Genomic DNA, 19,338 nt, shown 5'->3' with positions numbered 1-19,338 from the left:
CACTTCCTAATTATTTGACTACATTTTATTGTTATCTATACTCTTGAGATTATGTACATATATTGTCTCTGTAAAGTGGAAACATTATACTATGCATAATTGCTATTACATCCTGAATAGTGCAGAGTAATTGAAGAAATCGTCAGTACTCAAAATCTATTATTCATTTCAGCAAGGGAATTTGTCACTGAAAATCAAGGAAAGTTTTGACATGTGTTTTCACTGTTTCACTTTTGTCTTATTAATATAAACGTAAGTGAAAATATCAACCAACATTCATGTTGGTCCTACACTCGTTTATCGATTGCAACCATAGGTTAACTACAGACGGAAGAGTTAGGCAAAGTTCAATTAAAGCATTCTTTGAGAACCCATTGGCTCTGTGGAAATTACAATAAAGGCTGTTGTATATTTTATTCTGTGTAAATTGTGTGCTACACAGTCTCTATCTGTAAATTTTGTAATAAACATACACGCATGTACTTTTTTCTGGGGAGTCTGTTATTAGATATTTATCAGCACACCACTGCATGCATGGGTTAGATGAGAGGGGTGAAGAAGTAGCATCTTGTAAGATTCTGATGTGCGTACATTATTTCCACGTGTTTTGACGCTCTCATATTTAGATTTTATTTTGCCCTACAGGTATTTCTTGCTGAAACATTTCTTTCTTTTACTTTTAAGCAGTTGAGTTAAACATGATCATGAACTCCTAAGTTTAAAACATTGAAGAAAGTGGTAGAAAGAGAAAAACGACTACGATGTACTTCATTATATTTTATATACACCTTCTAAATTTCTATTGCTTGTATAAACTTGCTTTCATTCTTCAAGAATCTATTTTTCTATCTGTGAAATTGGATGTCGTAGGTTTGGATGAAGTTCATCATAGCTTTTTCCATTGAAATTAGTAAATGTTTTCTTTTCAGTTAATAGCTTCTCATTTAGAGACAAGGTTTTCAAGAGAAGATTAAGGTTCCTAGCAAGAGGTAGGTATGTATTAAAACAATAGACTCATTGCTTGTTCTCCTGTCTGAGGAGGTGTTAATGTACAGGGCTGGGCTTTGGCCGCCCCATGTCTCTGGTTGCGGGTGAATACTGAGCTGCCTTGGGGGTAGTGTGACGCCTGGGGGCTGTGCTTGAGCATGGTCTTGAGGAATTAACATGGCTAGGATCTTCAAAGCTGATATGTTGCTGGTCTTATAGACAGGTTGAACATTCTGTTCTTGTGTAGGGACATCCCTTCCCAGCTCCAGGGAAATCCCAGGAGATTCTTCCCTCACCCCTAGACAAACAGTTAATGAGGATGTACTAGGGTACAGCACTAAGCTAGGTGCCACCTGGCACACCATTGACTAAAATATGCTTTTTACCGTCTAGGAGGTTAACTAGCTCCATTCATGTCTCAGATAATCTTATCTGACTTGGTAGTAGAATAAGGCACATTAGACAAAAAGTTGAATTATGTTATAAACTCATTCAATAAAGAGACTTGTTATTTGAGATGATTCCAAGGCTGGATGGAATTTTTTGTGGGGGACTTTTCGATGGAATCATTAGGCATGGTGCTGGGTACTGAGGACTAAAAAGATGTAAGGCACCTTCCCTGACCTCAGAGAACTTCACAGGGAGTGGAGGAGACAGAAATGTGAAGTTAACGGCAAAGCCTTATTCTTGATTTCTTGCAGTCAAAGGCAATTCAAAATATTGTACAACCATCACCATTATCTAGTTCCAAAAATTTTTTATCACCCCAAAGCAAATCACATCTACATTAAGCAGTCATTCCCCATTCCCCTCCCCTGTCCCCACCCCAGTCCCTGGAAATCACTAGTCTACTTTTTATCTCCATCGATTTAAGGCTGGTTGGATTTTCATTCTACACAAAGAATTGTTCTAGAAGCAGAAGACAAGAATTCCAATCCCTAGGACCCTTTTTACTGGCTGGGTGATACTGGGAAAGACAGTTTGCCTTTTTAAAGTTCTATCAAATATAGATAGTAATAGCTTATTACTCTGAAAGCATGAAACCAGAGCAAATGATCCTTCAAGGTTTCTTTGAGCTCTAAGTTTTATGATTATGTAATTTCATGGTTTTTGTGAAGACCATGAATCAATGCTTTGCGATATTCTAAAGGTTTATTTGTTTGTAACCTTAGTAATTAAACTCTAGCAGGCCATCACAGGCCTGCATTTAAACAAATATAGTGCTTGCATGTATTCAAAAGTATAGAGAAAAAAAGCAAAGCTTCAAAGTGACTGGAAATTTTTCTGGAAGTACTATTTCTTTGTGTTGTTGAGATTTGCATTAGTCATACCATGACATGAGGGGAGAAAGAAATTTGTAATTTTTTCCGTACATTTTTACCCCGCTGGAATGATAACCTGTAGGAATTCTAAACTGCTGATCTGTGGTTTGATCTATTCCTCAGTTGCTGAAGGACAATTCCTTTGGTTAATATAACCAAGGAGAAATATCTGCAAACACAAACAGGCTACGATATGCCAAAGTAAGAGTCACAGAATTTCAAATATGTGCGGACATCCAAATATTGAAGGGGACATCGACACGGAAGGAAAAACGCACTTGTCTCATTTCTGCCATTTTGGTTTGAGGCAGGAGGCTGACTACCCTCTCGACCAGTTTGAATACAGTTGTAATACACACTGCACCAGCTATTCCTCCTTAAGTGCTCGATTATCCATTTATTATCACTTTGCTTACTTTCGCGTTACTGTGGCTCTCAAAAATACCAGAAGGGAACTCTCATGGGTTGATACTCTCTCACAAAGATGCATTTAGAGCACAAACCCTTTAGATTACATTTTGAGGTAGAGAATGACCCACAGCTGACCCTCTCAAATTATAAAAGTTGTAAAGCTTTCTTAAAGGTGTTAAACAGTAGCCAAATGGGGAGGACCTGATCATGATGGCCTTCTGGTGACTGTTTTAAGGGAAAATAGTTGTCTACAAATGAAAGAGGGAATGTCTGGGTCCCATGGACATCATCTCTCCTCTAGCCACCTGTTCTTTTTTCTCTAGCTCTTGCTTCTTTTCCTCCTTCCCTGCCTTCCTTCCTCCTTCAGTTTCTCCTCTCCTCACCTGCTGTCTCTCTGCAATCGTCAGGGAGGGTCAGTTATGCCATAATAGAATAGCCCACCCTGGTCCTGAACAAGAAGCCCCCACCAGCTAACAACCTCCCTCATGTTGAAGTCATAGGATCCTGCACTTTTTGGCTTGTATCTTCTGAAATGCTTGTGACTCTATGTGGTTTCAAATTATGAGAAGCTTTCCATGAAAATAAACCAGCATGAAGCCCTTGGGTCATTAGTTCTGCCTGGGTTGAATATTGCAAAGAATATAACTCTCCTCCTTTGAAAGGAAAATTCATGGAAAGAGAAGTTGTTGTAAGTTTCTGGATATTCATTAAAGATAAGTAAAAAGTCAAAGCGACCCTCAATTTAAACTAAGCTGAGTAATTTAAGAAAATGTGCCCATAGCATAAAGCTCCACGTATGGATTGTCCTGATTCACTAACAGCTGTGTAGGATTTGCTGTTTCTTCCATGTTTTATGTGATGATAGTGGATGCCGGCTCTTAGCTTCTAACACTGATTGCTATTCAGGGACTGGGATTCTGGATCTGCTCCAATCATGTGGAATCTATTTTGGACCCGTCATGTCACACTTGAACTCTAAAATATGCCTATCGGTGAAAGGTTCTGTTTATCTTTCTCTGTATTCAGACTCACATAGAAAATGGAGTTCAGTCCTCACACCATCGGACTTTTGTCTTGCTCTAAAACTCTCTTTGAATCCCTAGCAGCAGTAACAGAAACAACAACAATTTTCAGGACTTGCTGATATGGTGGCTGGTTTCCCTCAGCACTCTGGTCTCAGCCTTCTGCATACGACTTGCCCTGCTCTTCCATTTTACTCACTCTCTTCTTTGCAAATCTCCCATATGGGCAATTAGGATGGCGATTTATGCTGGTTTTCTTCTACTTCATGCACAGCAAGCAGCTCAGTTCTTTCATAGGACACACAGCTGTGGCCGCCTCTCCGGGGGAGGGAATCCACCACCAAGCATGGCAGCCTGCAAGAGATGCCAGAGAGAACATCAGGGGTGACACTTCATAGTCAAAGAAGCGTGCATGGCGTATGGAGAGAGGAGAGAAAGCAAAGAGGCAGGGGGACAGCTTTCGACTCACTGAGAGTGACGAAGTAACCAAGTCTGATGGGACCAAACAGAGTGAAGACGGGTCTATGTGGCCAAGCCCTTTTGGGCAGATGGCAGAGTTCTGAATCTCACCTAGAAAGATGGAAATACGACAGCTGCTCTCTGTGCCTTTGTTAAGTTCCAGACAATGGATTGGTTCTCCTTCTAACTCTTCTTTGAAACCAAAGTGAGAATAGGATCCTGGATTTATAGTTTCTGGTAAATTTATTTTGAACGCAGAAGCATTGCCCATTTAATAAAGCTTTTCCATATTTTTCCTCTCCTCTGAGTTCATTTTTTTTCCCTGAGTAGTGGGCCAAGAATGTAGTTCAGACTTTCTGGCTGCTCCATTTTGAGATTTGAGTCTGATACAGTCATCGAGCTTAGACAGAATAGAATCTGTTTTCTTGGGGAAGGAAGAAGAGGAGGAGAAAAAATGTTCTGAAAACTCTTTAAAAATGAGTAACTAATTTTAGGAGGAAGGCATTGCTTTGCTCGGGGAGGCCTCTGAATCCTCAAACTCCGATGCCTTTGAAAGGAGAACCCCATATGCGATGTGGCTTGATTGACAAGAAATTTGTTTGAAATGACTGAGAGGCCCTCATTAGGCTGGGACTCCTCACCATCTGGGTTTGAGTTTTGATAATGGGGTCAGGCTCTCTTTTGGTCTGTGCGTTGAATAGCTGAGCACAATTTGTTAGTGATTGTGGCTAAAACGCAAACATTTTTTAGTCACATTCACAGGAATTTGAGACTAACCGCAGTCTTGGGGCACAACAGTGAGAAAACGCTTTCCAGCTGCACTACTGTACTTGGCGACCCAGTTGAGACGCGCTCTCACAAAGCTGCCAGTCTCACTCCGGGCTGGACGTGTGCCATTGGAAACAGAAGTGCAACTTTATCACTTGACTTCAAGAAGAGGTTTCCCAGCGGCATATGGAGACAATATACAAGACAGATCCCGTGGAGGAAGCTCCTCTTTCACGGTAGGGAGGAGGGGAGGCTGCTCCCCGGACCTTGCTTGAGTGGGGGATCGGGGAGGAAGAGTGCTAAGAGGCAAAGGAGGGGCCAGGTCAATATTTTTTTCTTGTAGATAACTTCAGTTGATTTCTGCCTCAATTATAGTACAACAGATGTAAACTTGAGGCTTCATGTTTACCCATGAGGAAGAGATTAAATCTAAGGAAGTACACCACAAACCAGCACCAGCAAAAGCGTTGCTCACCAAGACAGCAGTCACTCTCAGAAGATTCTCACAAGGGCTTTCTTAACTTGTACACAGAAGAGGACCAAACTGTTTTCTGTTGTGATTCAATAATAACAACAGCCTCTCCAAAACCAGAGGTGTACTTTGAACTTGTGGTGTCGATTTTAGTTCTCTAGATGAGGAAGGGGTAGCAGCTTTGGGTGGGCATTTGGGAATCCCAGCGCTCAGGTCACAGGAGAATCTGTGGGCTCCAAGCCCCAGGTAGTCTCAACAGAAGCAAAGCTCTGGGAGGCAGTCGATTAAAAGGTTTTTGTATTAATAAAATTCTCTTACAAAGAAGGCTACAAAGGCTAATAGGCTCTGTACGTGAACTCATCTCAGTCCTGGACAGTCTTCTACCTTTATAAGCCTCACCAAAATCCACAGAGCATTTATTTATTCTGGAAACTGTGAAGTGATGGACACCACCTTTCAGAGATTATGGCTACCCCTTATTGATAACTTTGGCATATGGATTTATTCCTGATTTTAAAGTTGTAAATATGTAAGAAACTATGATTAAAAAAATGACTTAGAGGGGCCAGCCCAGTGGTGTAATGGTTAAGTTTGTGTACTCTGCATCGGTGGCCCATGTTCGCGGGTTCAGATCCCAGGCACGGACCTACACTCTGCTCATCAGGCCATGCTGTGGCATCATCCCACGTACAAGATGGAGGAAGATTGGCACAGCTGTTAGCTCAAGGACAATCTTCCTCACTCCAAAAAAAAAAGGCATAAAAATCACCAACGTTTTTTGTCTTCGAGTAAAAGGAAGTTTGAGAAACTTTGGTCAAGAATATAATTAGAGATAAGGATGTAGGACAGAGAGACACACTAGCTTGATTGAGTTTACCTTCGTTAGCATCAGGACTATAATTCTCTTATTACTTTAAAAATTAATCTAGTTTATTTAAGGAAACCATTGAGGATGTTTTAAAAAATTTTTCTACATGGATGTTCCTTATAGCACTGTGTATGACAGTGAAAATTATGAAATGCTTTAGAGGGCCCAAATTAGTGGACCCTTGATTACATTTCAATATGTATGCGTAATAGAATACAATATGCATGTCAAAAAAAAATCAACAGGTGTACTATATACACACCTAAAAAACACAGAAAATGTGCTTCATACATTGATACATTGAAAAACCAGACTACAAAATAGTACATACCTGAGTTTGAGGCTACAGATATTTTCTATTTTCTTCTTTTTAATAATCTTCGGTGGTCTATTTTCTCTTTTGATGTTCTTTAGATAATCTGCATTATCTCATACCTCCATAATAATCGTGTATTGTTTTACAATATAATAAAATGAATATATACTACTTTTATTTATTTTTTTGACTCTTTTGTTATTAAGATAATTAACACAATAACATCATAGTGGTTTCAGGTGTACAACATAAGGATTCAATATTCGTATATACAGTCATGTGCCGCACTGTATGTGTGATGGTGGTCTCGTAAGATTAGTACCATGTAGCCTAGGTGGTATTAGGCCATACCATGTAGGTTTGTGTAACTACGCTCTGTGATGTTTTCAAAATGATGAAATTGCCTAACAATTCATGTCTCAGAACACATCCCCATTGTTGAGTGATACATGACTGTGTTGTGAAATGATCACAACTAGTTAATATCCATCACCACACATAGTTATAAGTTTTTGTGTGTGTGATGAGAATTTTTAAGATATGCTCTCTTAGCATATACTGCTTTTAAATGAAAAAAATATTGACTACCTTATATGCATTTATAAATTATTTTATTTTATTTATTACTTATTTTTTTTTTTGCTGGGAAAGATTGGCCCTGAGCTAACATCTGTTGCCAATCTTCCTCTTTTTTTTCCTCTCCATAGCCCCAGTGCATGGTTGTATATCCTAGTTTTAAGTCCTTCTGGGTCTTCTGTGTGATCCACCACCACAGCATGGCAACTGACAGACGGTTAGTGTGGTTCTGTGACCAGGAAATGAATCTGGGCTGCCGAAGTGGTGGGAGCACCAAACTTTAACCACGAGACCATCAGGGCTGGCTTGTAAATTATTTTATTTTTTGTCTTATTCCTAAAGGATTTGAGTATGCTAAAAATGCATGTAATCCTCTAACATTTTTTTAAAGTTGAAGATAAATTTATTAGGATAAAGGAGTAATGAAAGGCAACAGAGGTATTAAAAAATGTATGCTATGAAGTCCTGAAATTATTAAAGGTGGGCATAGACCTTTCTCTGAAATTCTGGAGAACTATACAAAACTATTTAAGAAATATTTCATTTTGAATCAAAAGTATACCAATTAATCAGGAAAAGCACTTTGCTCCAGGCACTGAAGACAGAGAGTTTTCTGTTTTGAATTCTTTTAGCATAATACAGAGTGAAGGAGTAAGCAGAAGGCTCATAACATCTTTCTAGTAAATTCTGGGGTGACGTTCATAAAGCTGTTCTATAGACAGGGATACTTGTTGAACAACTCCAGAAGACACTGGTCATGTCATTGTGTGTGTGAAGGTGCCCCTGGAATTGTACCCTGCTGCCACACTTGGTGGACCTGTTGATGGGTTTTGCTAATCAGACTGAGGTCATAAATTAAATTTGGGAAAAATAATTCTAGAGGGGCTCAATATTATTCAACTCTCTAGTGCTCTGGATTAGTCCATGGATAAAATGATGGATTATGTATCTGTTAGGAAATTCTTTCTGATATTATTTCTCAAGGTTGAACTTTTGGCACATGCCGGGCAGTTAGTCAGGGCGCAGCATACCTGCTAATGCTTCACCAATCAGCTCAATGGGAGCTGGGCTTGAAGAGCAGTTTCTGGGCTCCATGTGTCCTCCTGCATGTTGAAGATCTAAAGACTTCATATTTTGTCAATTCTGGATTCAGTGCCTTTAAACATGATTAATTTTTTGCAAAATGAGAAGACAATAACATTGTTTCAGGAGATGTGAGTCTGACAGACTTCCCTCTATCAACCTCATATTAAAAAATTCCTAAGAAAACTTAAAATGTAGACAGTCATATTCCCTGAGATGTGCAAGAAATGCCATTTTTAGCTTCTGGAAGTTCAAAGACAAAGAAGAGATCAGGAACGGGGAACTATAGAGAGTACTAATTAAGAATATGGTTTCTGGAGTCAGATCAGGGTATAAAATGTCTATACCACTAACTTGCTGTATAACTGGCCAAATTGTTTACCTCTCTCTGTCTCAGTTGCCACATCTGTAAAATGAGGAGAATGATGCCTAGTTCCGAGGACTGATGTGTGAGGAAAATATGATGATACGTAAATCATGTACAAAGTGCCTGGGAAATTGGGAGTATTCAATAGATGGCAGCTTTTTGTTTTTAAGTAAAATAGAGTGGCATGTGAGAAAGCAAACAAGTAAAAGAAGAAACAACATGCGATATAGGAAAAACGATGGAGAGAAAGCAAACCAAAGTGGACTTCAGTGACCCAGTGAAAAGAGGTCGCTGAGCAAAATGAACAATTTTGCACCCAATGTCACTTGCCTATCTGGCCATGTTCCCTTATTGGTTCGTTACTTTGGTAGTTATTGATATGTGTCTCGTGAAAAGTCATGACACTCAGAAGAGTCTTAAAAGGTCATGAACAAATGGACTGGACAGATGATTGTCACAGCCTGAGCTCAGCTAGAGAAGTACTGACTTTGCACATTGTCAATGCTCCATTTTCTCTGTTGCTCTAGACCTTTTCCTTTACGGACATTCCTGGTTGCAGGATAAATTAAATCTACTCTGTTAAAAATGAGACATTCTATGGTAAGCTAATTGTGTATGTACAGCCATCCCGTTGTAAAATGCACCTTTAGAGACAAAAGTATCAAAAGGCCTAAAAATTATTTTTAAAACAGGAGGCTGTTAGGCCAATTTGGGTTTCAGATTAGGCTGAACTTTTCCATCCTCTGAGGATGGCATGATTTCCCATGGTTCCTTGGGGATCTCATCTGAAATAGAATTGGAGGGAAAGGCAAAATGATTGACAAGGGCAGGTGATGGGAGCTCAGGCGTCCCGCTGAGGGGGCTCACTTAGGATTCCAAATTAAAGTCAGCTACAGCCCCACGCTGGCTTGTGCTGACCCATGCAGACACTGAGTCAATTCTGTGCTAAGTACTTACGATGTACAGATTAGCAAACACAGAGGTTGAGGGTCTCGGTGCATCCTCTGTCTTTCAGAAACAAACAGGCAGAGTTGCAATAGTGAGGAAATTGACATGAAGCTTTACAAAGCATTTTCTAAGCTTTGTATATTTTTCCATGTGGTTATTACCAGGTTCCTTGCATTTTATTGTATAATTCCATTCAAAAAATATTTATTCTCCCTCTGCTTTCCTTCAAAACCTTAATTAAGGTGCTCTGGACCTAGAAAGAAACTGATATTCATTAGGTACTGGCTTTGTTTTTCTACATACATTAAGTTAAGTCCTCACTCTGAAATTCTACAATAAATATCGCTATATGAATTTCACATAACTAAGGCTTCTAAGATGTTAAATAATTCACCAAAGCCAGCACAGCGAATGACAGAACCGTGATTTGAATCAAAGATTCATATACCAGTGAGTAAGATGCAACCCCTGCCTTCAAAAAGCCCAAACTTCCAGGAGAGTAATACGTTAATAGATGATTGCAATCCAAGAGAGACCAAAGGTAACACTGTCATGAGTGCCTAGCTTAGAGATTTTCACATAGTCAGCATGCTAGAAATGTTTATGGTATCAGTGAATAGAGAATATGTATGAAAATTGTGCCTGATGAATATAAAAACACCCTTGAGTGTGAACTCTGAAATAGCGCTCATATGTCAACAAATATATATTCAGCCAAGGAATAAGAGAATCTATTAAAGGAATGGCATGAGCCTTGGGAAAGTTTGATCTGCTATCTTCTGAAGAACTTTTTCTGAAGTTTCTGCTTGCCACCCTGATCTTATATGCCTCTTCCATGAGGGGAAATTGTGTTATAAAGGATGAGGTCATTATGGGCCACATTTTTGGAATGCCTTCCTATGCTTACCCATCCCAGACATAATGGACATCCTCATCTCAAGTATGTCCTGATGTATTTGGGGTCTTAGCTGAGCCAGAGCTGAGGATCATTTTTTTCTGATGAATGGAACTGAGTGATACTTTTTTCCCCTCTCTGTATCACATCCCCAAGCATCTACTTGCATCCACAAATTTACATGGAAGTAAAGATTAGAATAGAAATAAATTATTTGAAAGATCTTCATCAGCAAGGATGAGAGTGGGAAGCTGCAAAACATTTATTTTAAGAAGAAACAGCGGGTGCTTGAGAGAAAGAAGGCTCACTCAGAAATCCAGCGGGAGGGCTGGAGGAGAGTGAGGGAGCATCTTGACAGTTGGAACTTGAGCGTGCAACCAACCCAGTTTCACTCAATCAGGAGGTGATGCGTCTGCTGAGGTGGGGGTAGAATTGTTGACAACTCTATGTGTTTACCAAAGGAGCTCACTCAAATTGCAAAACACTGAAAGAAACAGCCAAGTACAGTCCTTTTAATAGTTTAACAAAAGTCTGGGAGCCCATTTTCATTTTACAGCAAACTATTGGTTCACCGGGCACAGTAAGTATTAGGGACACTGGTGCCTGGATACATTGGTAAGGTCTGTCCCTTAGGTGCAGAGGGTGAGGGCAGAATGGTTGCTTGGCTAGCCCTGAGGGTGGCGGCAGTGAGGACAAGTGCATCTACAAGTCCCAGTTTTACCAACCTGGATGTGGGAAGAATCTTGAATCACAGCTAAGGGAAGGGTGGCCAAGACACCCAATGGTGAAGCAGCTTCTGGGGACATCCACAAAACGCCGTTTGGTCTTTGCAAGATTTCCTCAGTGAGCTGGGATGTTTTCACTGTCTGAAATAATGTTTAACTTTCTATCTGCATCAACATGGATAATTCTCAAAAACAAAATGTTGAGTGAAAAAAGCAGATTGCAAAAAGATAAGTACAATATGCCATCGCTTACATGTATGTTTAAAATACATGAAATACTGGAATATATTTTTATGGATGCATATACATTTATATATGGTAAACATTTTTCGAAAGCATGGATGGAGAGGAATGCAAATTGCTTCGGGATGCTAGTTAACTCCGAGAGAGGGAAACCTGGCGAGGGGTCTTCTGCGCTTCAATTCTGCCCATTACATTTCACCCCTCAAACATTGCTGAAGCAAAACTGGCACCATTTTAATCCTTGTTATATTTAGGTGAAGGGTTCTTTTTTCCCCTTCTTTCTAATGTATTCGAAAGGTCTTATAGTTAAATATTTTTATAATGGAAAAAATCAGGCTTGCTCGTTAATGTTAAAACTTTAGTGTTTATAGGCTGATGAGATCTGTGGCTTTTGGGCTACACTTATAGTTTTGTTATCTTTAAGGAAAAGAGTTAAAATTATCCCAGGAATCTACTTTTCTTGAGGATTAGACACATGGAAAGTTTCAGCTTTATAATTTGATGGGGATTGAAGCATCTGTCCACAGAAAGTTGTCTTTAATTGTGAAAATAGGAATGTGATTTTTTTCATTATCCATGCATAGCTCTAAAGCAGCTAAGGACGTCATGTTCAACTTCTAAAGGCTTTACGTTTGAGATAAGACCAAGCATAAAGAATTCAGACTCTAAAAATGATAATGCATATGAAAGTTCTGACTGAATGAGAAACTAGCTTATGCTGGAAATCTGCATGTAATTTTAACTATAATCTGCTCACCCATGAATGCTATTATCTATTACTCTGTTTCAGACTAAGGTTTTTGTCTGTACATGTGTGCCATCTCTTTGACACAAGGTTTTGGTTTCCAGTGTTTTTATTTCAAATAAGTAGAACAGAAAATGGAATCCTAAATAAATGATTTCTTAACTTCAAAGAAAACCCCAAGTTTTAAATTTTCTATTTTTGGTAGTCTAGTATTCTTTTTCTCTTCTTTCCCATCAAATATCTTATGGGATGGAAAGTGAGTAGACCAGCTATATTTTATTAAAGAATGTGGCACAAAATTGTGAGATGAGGAAGATTGGTAACATTTCTTTTACTCTAACAAATAGGACGTGAAATCAAATGAAGAGTGACTGCAGAGATTTGGGGGAAAGCTATAGTTTATTTTTGTCTGTGTGTGCGTGTATATTTTTTGGAGAGCGGAAGGGATTCTTATAAGCAACATGTGGTCTGTACTAACAGGACTACGGAAGCTGTTCCAGTGGTCCTGAGGAAAGACAACAACTGCCTCAAATCCCACTTGCCCCTCTCCTTATTCACACTTTCTCCGCATCCCTTATTCTACACCAGAACCTCATTCTTGCTTTCCCCTACCTCTTCCAAAATGATGACCCCTCTGGAAACTTCTTCCATCATATCTATCTCACACACACGTAGACACACATACCCCTAGAGTCATCATATCCTACCTGGTGTTGCTAATAACAATTTCATGAATGTTCTTCTTTTCTATGAGAAGACTGCAACTTCCCTAAGGGTAGGGACCTCATAATGTTTTTTGTCTGGTTTGGTTGTTCTTTAATTCACACAGCAGTACCAGTAAATGGGACACACATGGAGAGAGACTTTACCTCACCTATAGCCAGGAAGTGGAGGAACTGAGGGTGGGGTGCTTTGGCCAAGGACATGTAGTGAGGGTGCCTGAGTGATTCCAGCCCTTAAACTCTATTAGGACTGGAACCCTGCCCTCGTCTGAAGCATGCTTGGTTAGGAGTCTGCCTCCCCAGGACTTGCCTCTCCATAAGTTAACTTGATATGGTGGGAGACCGCAACTTTGGAATTAGGCAAATCTGACGGCCTTCAGTTAGGGAAGTTGGTTAACTTTACTGGGCCTCAATTTACTCATGTCTAAAACATAAATGATAAAACTTCCATGTAAAGTTTTGATGAGGATCAGTTTAATTGGAGAAGTTGTATGCACCCAGCCTAGCACATAGCAGATGCTCAATAAACTTTAGTTCCATTCTTTTCTCTGCCAAGTCCTTCTATTAGGCAGCTGGTATCAGCTTCATATATTCCAAGCTTCAGGGCTTAAATCTTTTTCCAAACCAAACCAAATGACAAAACATGTCAATTGTAAAACTGCCATCCTCTGTCTTGAGTTTAAATGATGTAGTGCTCCATCCACTATATCAACCCTATTTAGATATCAATAGCAATTTGAACCCAAAATTTTCATGTTATTTGGACCTGGACCTTATGACTTGAGCTGCTGACTATCCTCTTTGAGCACCAGCCAGGTGAGTACCCCTATCCTCAAAGCCATTTGATCCCACATTTCTTCCCTTTCCCACTGATCTGATCTTAGGACGTCCAATGGCTAAGTCTGCCCTAAGACTTCTTTACGTGAGATTGGAGCTGAGATAAGATTAGAATCCAGCTCGCCTAACTCCTAGTCAATTACTCCTTTTGTGCTGCCTATCCACACGAGACACCCAATTAATAGATTCTAATTCATCTGTTGAAATATAGAAAGATGGATCAGAACAAAGCAGATGGCTCTGTGAGTGATGGGGAGTCAGTGGAGGACTATAGGTGTGCTGAGTGGAGAATGAGGGTGTTGGTACATTCAGCCAGAAATTAAGGGCTGGCCTGAGATATATTGAATAGACTCTGTTCTGTTAAAAGTCTGAAGGTAGTAATATAGGATGTTAAAACTGGGGCATTCAAAGTGATTTTTTTCCAAACAAGGCTGCTCAGAGTATTCAGGCTCTAAGTAAATCTGCTTACTAAGATAGCTTACTATCAGCATTAAATTTATCCATTCAACAAACATAGATTGAGCACCAAATCAGATCCAATTTATGCACCTCCTCCAGTTTCCTCGGCCTCACCGATCTCCTGGGCCATTGGCCACTTGGTCCTTGAGAGCTCTGGCTGCTACTGGTATTGCCATGGCTATAGCAGTGGTAAATTATCCCCAGGCAACACCCACTTGCCCAGTGAGTGATGAAGTCTGGCACCGCCTCTGCCATGCCCTTTGTGGTGGGAGCCACATAGATCTGGAACTGAGGCTTGACCTGACCAGAGCTGTACAGACTCTCTTTCCATCTGCGACACTGCAGCTCAAATGAAGCTCCACAACACAGGGCATGCAATCCAGCTTCCTTGTGGCTGCCCTGAAGTGCAGAGATGGCGGTAGACGAGGTTGGCTAGTTAACCATGAACCGGAGAACCTTGATCAATGAGAGAAAAGAGGATATAAATTCCTTTCCCTTCCTCCCTCCAACCCATCGCTCCAAGGCACAGTGCTTGTGTACAGCCCATCTGGAAACATCCTTCATGGCTGAGCAGCTGGCTGTGTGTCTTGAGAAGCTGCAGCCAGCTTGGTCACGGACAGCCTGACTGTAATCACATTTTTCCTTCTTCCTTATTTCACTTTCTTTTTCTCTCAGTCTTGCTCTCCTGGGATGGATCCTCTCAATAAAGAATTAGCACTCAAAGTTTGTCTTGAACCTATCTCTATGGCATCCATCCCAGCTAAGACAAGCAGCTAATGTAAGCCAGACACCATGCTAGGTGTGGGACATAAAGCGGTGAACAAGACAGACACGGTCCCCACCCTAAAGAAGGCTTCGGCAACACACTACTAGAAAAAAAGAAAAAGGCACAATTTGTGGTAAGTGCTATAAAGGAAAGAAATTGACTTCTGATAGATAATAGCGATGGAGGGGGGAGAACAAAGATGAAAGCAGTTTAAACATGGAGATTTGGAAGGGTCTCTTTGAGGAGGTCATACTTAAATTAAGACATGAAGCATTAGAAGGAGCCAGCCATGATAAGAGCAGACAGAAGAGAATTCTCAGCTGCCAGAGTGGATAGCACATGGCGGGGTCCTAAAGCAAGAAGGGGCTTTGGGTGTTCGTGGAACTTGGGAAAGTTAAGGATGGTTGGAGTGTCGTGATTAAGGTGAAGAGTGACTAACTTGAGGCTGGGAGGATGCAGGAGCCAGACGCTGTAGACTTTGTAGGCTACTGAATAAGGCTATATTTTATTCTAAGTGCCACTGGAAGCTACTCAAATGCTTTAAATGGAGATGTTACCATAGAATCCAGTGGAATCATAATTCCAATTCAAGAGTCTCCTTAATTTACCTGAATAAGACTTTTTATTAAAGTCTAATAAGTTTTTAAAAATTGCATAACCGTAATAAAAGAACAAAAGGATTATAGGAATAAATACATGGAAGTGAATTTTTTAACATAAACTATGAATTAGCATAAGCATACATGTATATTTATATGTACTATGAGTTAACATAAGCATAAATGTTATATACACATACCTGTGAAAGCTAGTGTGGGTTGGCTTCTGACCACCACTTTCTCTCCTTTGGGAAATTACGATCTATTATGATACTACTTATCTTTTGTCCAGCTGGTCCAGCAGTGTTTGTTGTTCTGATTCGTTTTCTGCTTTGCTCTATCTTCATTCATGGTGGTTTGATTATTTCCTTGTATGAAAGTAAGTTCACAGTATTTGAGGTTGCAATGTCTTAAAGTATGGAGCCTCTTGTGCCTCATTTAGAGTTTCTCATTAACTGTAGTTCTCTTGCTATGGCTGTCATTAGCGCAGTCTGCTAATTCACAAAATCACGGAAGTACGGAAATACATTTTGCTAATGTGCGCTGCAAAATGCCCTGTACGAACTGCTTCCTATAGAATGTCATTTACGAAATGCCTGCCTTAGCTGCCAGGAGAGGGTTTTATAGACCAACCTGGATTAAGGTGAAAGCAATATATCTCCTAGGCAGAGAATGCTCTCCTCTATAACTCTAAAGGCTTTTTCCTGTGGTTGTTATCTATTTTCAACTGTCACCTGTTCCCAAATTGCCTCTCTGAAGTTAGGTTTTTAGCCACCTTACACCTATTTAAATGTGTTTTATTAACAAAGAGCTGGCAGGATTTTTTAGAATAGTTTCACAAAGCTCATGAAAATTAAACCCAAAGATTGACATCACCCTAGCCCAAGTCGTATACAAGCAGGATTGGCAGTAACCAATGTGACATGTTGGGAGGGGGGGCAACAGAATTGTTGAATTACCAAATGTATTATTTTCTGGCCAGAAATTGCACCACAGAGATTCATCCTTTTCCTTGGTTGGAAAACTTTGTCAGTTCAGGGAATCAGTTAGCAACACTTTAGCATGGATTTGTTCATGTTGATTTCCAAAAGACAATTGCCTGAGATGGAATGGGACAGGGGAGAGATTTTGACAGAAGAGGATGGACGCCGTCTGGAAAGGCAGCGCTACCAGGGAGGTTTATAAACGGAGAACCCAAGAGAAAGCTGGGTGCCCAGGGGAGGTAGTTGCATCGCGCTGAAAGCAAAGATGGTTGTGCGCCAACATCTAACTTCAGACTCTTGTTTCAGGCAGCACTGTTAGCGCTTCAAGTCCTATTAAAGGACCCTCCTTTTCAAGCAGATGGTGGCTTCACTGATAACAAAGAAAACAACAGTGGTGGGAGAAAAGATGGCCAGACCAAGTTTCAAAGAAGCAAAACACCAAGGGAAAAGTTATTAATATTTCTTGGAGAATGAAACACTGAAAAAAAAATCTTTCAATGGAAATGATACAAAGGAAATAATTTATTGAAGAGAGCCAGTATTATCAAGGGCATAACGTCCCTAGATCTTTTCAGACTTTCTGCCTCTTTGCAGATGGATGAAGAAATGGAGTTAAAATGTATCTAATTTGAAACAAAATGTAAGTGTTACAGACTGGAACATATTTTTATATTGGCATATTTTGTACCCAGCTGGAATATTTTAAGCGAAGCTTTGAGAAGGTCTCTCTAAGGAGGGGATGTTTGAGTTGAGCAATAAAACTTTGAGTAATCAAAATAGTATTCTGCCCCTTATTAAGAAACTTTTATTGCATCAGAAAGAACATGCAATGTCTTTGGTTTAGTTAATTTCCAGAAATAAGCTATTTTTTAAATTGCGTATATAAGAAAATCTAAATTCTATAGAAATTAAATGAACGGATTAAATAATTATTTGTTCTTTATATATAGCATGTAATTTTATAAACACACAGACAGATATGTGTAGACTAAAATTTGCACACATGCTTTCCTGTGTATGTATGGACCTTATTAATATAGGAACCTGTGATATGTGTATTTTAAATCAATTGGTGCCAACTAAGTTTGCTTTCAAATGCTCTCTCATCACTGGTCCCATGCCCAATATTCCACGTACAAACCTAGCTAGGGTTAAATCAGCCCAAGTTTCAGGATTCTTTGTCATTAGTAAAGTGCCACATGTTGGCCGTTTTGACTCCTCCTTCTGATTTTTGACCTTCTATTTCACCTTAACCTTGCTTTTGTACTGGGAAGTCCTCAACTCTTAATTCGTCTGCATCTGGCTTCCATTTTATCTGTGGTTTCTGGGCACTACCTAGCCCTTTATGTTGTTTGTCAAACATTTCTGCACCTTCCTGATCCTGGTGTGCACACACTGTCTCCAAAATCTCGTTCCAAGAATTATCCTAAGGTGAGCACATGGAACTTCCTGCCTTCAGACAGGCTTAACAGGGATCTAAAATTTAGTAAGATGTATGGGTTGGCCCACCAGCTTTAGTAAACTTGGGTCCTTTATTTGTGTAACCCAATTATAGATCTTCCATTCCTCATCATATATTGATGACCTGATCAGATTTGCTGGGTTAATTGTTGTATATACAAAGATGAACAAAGCATAGTGTTTAATCCTTAAGGGCCACCTGGGTGAGAAAGACATATAAATAAATAATTTCAAGACAGTGAAATAAGTGCTGGGATAGTAGTTAACACAAGGCAAGAAGAAGCACAAAAAAGAGAGAATAATCAGTTCTACTTATAGATAAAGGGTCGTTCATTCTAGTTTGCCCAGAAAAATCCTGGTTTATGACTCTTGCCCCAATATCCACTAGAGTTTAGTATTAGTCTCATCCTCTTTCATTCTCCAGTGTGTCCTAGTTCAGACAAAAAAATTATATGGTGACCCTGCTTATAGTGGGAAAGTCAAGCAAACTTTATAAGAAGATGTAAGAAATAAAATGAAAATTATGGGAAGGATTTTGCCAATTTGATGAGACAAAGATGAAAATTACTGGCAAAGAAAATAGGCCCAGTGACCTGAGAAGCGTATGAATCTGGAGAATAATGATGTAGTTTGATGACTGTGCCACGTGGAAGGGGCAATATCTATGGGCTGGGGAAGAAACCAGGAGCCAGTGATGGCGACCCTTCTCTGCCGTGCCAAGGACCTTATACTTTTTCTTGTAGGCAATGGAATCACATTAAAGTTTTTAACCAAAAGAATGACCTGATTAGGTTTGAATTTTAGTAATAACACACAGAAATAATGTGCAGAACAGATGAATAGGGAATAAAATTTTAGGCAGACAGAGTTAATTAGGAAACCATCATAATAATCCAAACAAGTGATGCTGAGGGCTTAAGCTAAGGCAGAGGCAGTAAAGATAGAGAACAGAGCGTGGATTTTAAAGCTATTGCTAAAGGAGTTGGTAGAGGTTAAAGATTTGTCTGATTTGGAGGATAAGAGAAAAGTAAGAGGCTGGATCATACTCAGTGGGCAGTTGGATATATAAATCAGGAGCTCCGAGGAGAAGTATGGGCTACAAGGATAGAAATGGAAATGTGAGTTAAAAATGAAAGGTCTAAATGCAGAGAGAAAGAAGCTCTCCTTCTAACTTTATTAGGACAATATGGGAATATGGGATAACAAATGGAACCAGCTTTAGGAAAAAAATATGCAAGAGACTCGTATGACAAATTACTTTTGCTTAAATAATTAAGAGGGATGTTGGCACTAGAGCTTGATTT

The 19,338-nt window shown here is 39.7% G+C and overlaps 2 long non-coding RNA genes across 2 annotated transcripts in view; both read left to right on the top strand.

Annotated features, from left to right (window-relative positions):
* Positions 1-19,338, top strand: part of LOC139078583 (uncharacterized) — a 354,388-nt gene that overhangs the window by 114,331 nt on the left and 220,719 nt on the right. The gene's annotated exons all lie outside the window — the stretch shown is intronic.
* On the top strand, positions 4,848-17,350 carry LOC139078582 (uncharacterized). Its single transcript, XR_011531597.1, has 3 exons — positions 4,848-5,205; positions 14,901-15,124; positions 16,880-17,350. It is a non-coding gene; the product is annotated as an uncharacterized lncRNA (long non-coding RNA).

The sequence above is a fragment of the Equus przewalskii genome, chromosome 22 (assembly GCF_037783145.1).
Source record: "Equus przewalskii isolate Varuska chromosome 22, EquPr2, whole genome shotgun sequence".
NCBI classification, from domain to species: domain Eukaryota; kingdom Metazoa; phylum Chordata; class Mammalia; order Perissodactyla; family Equidae; genus Equus; species Equus przewalskii.
This window is presented reverse-complemented; position numbering and strand designations above follow the sequence as displayed.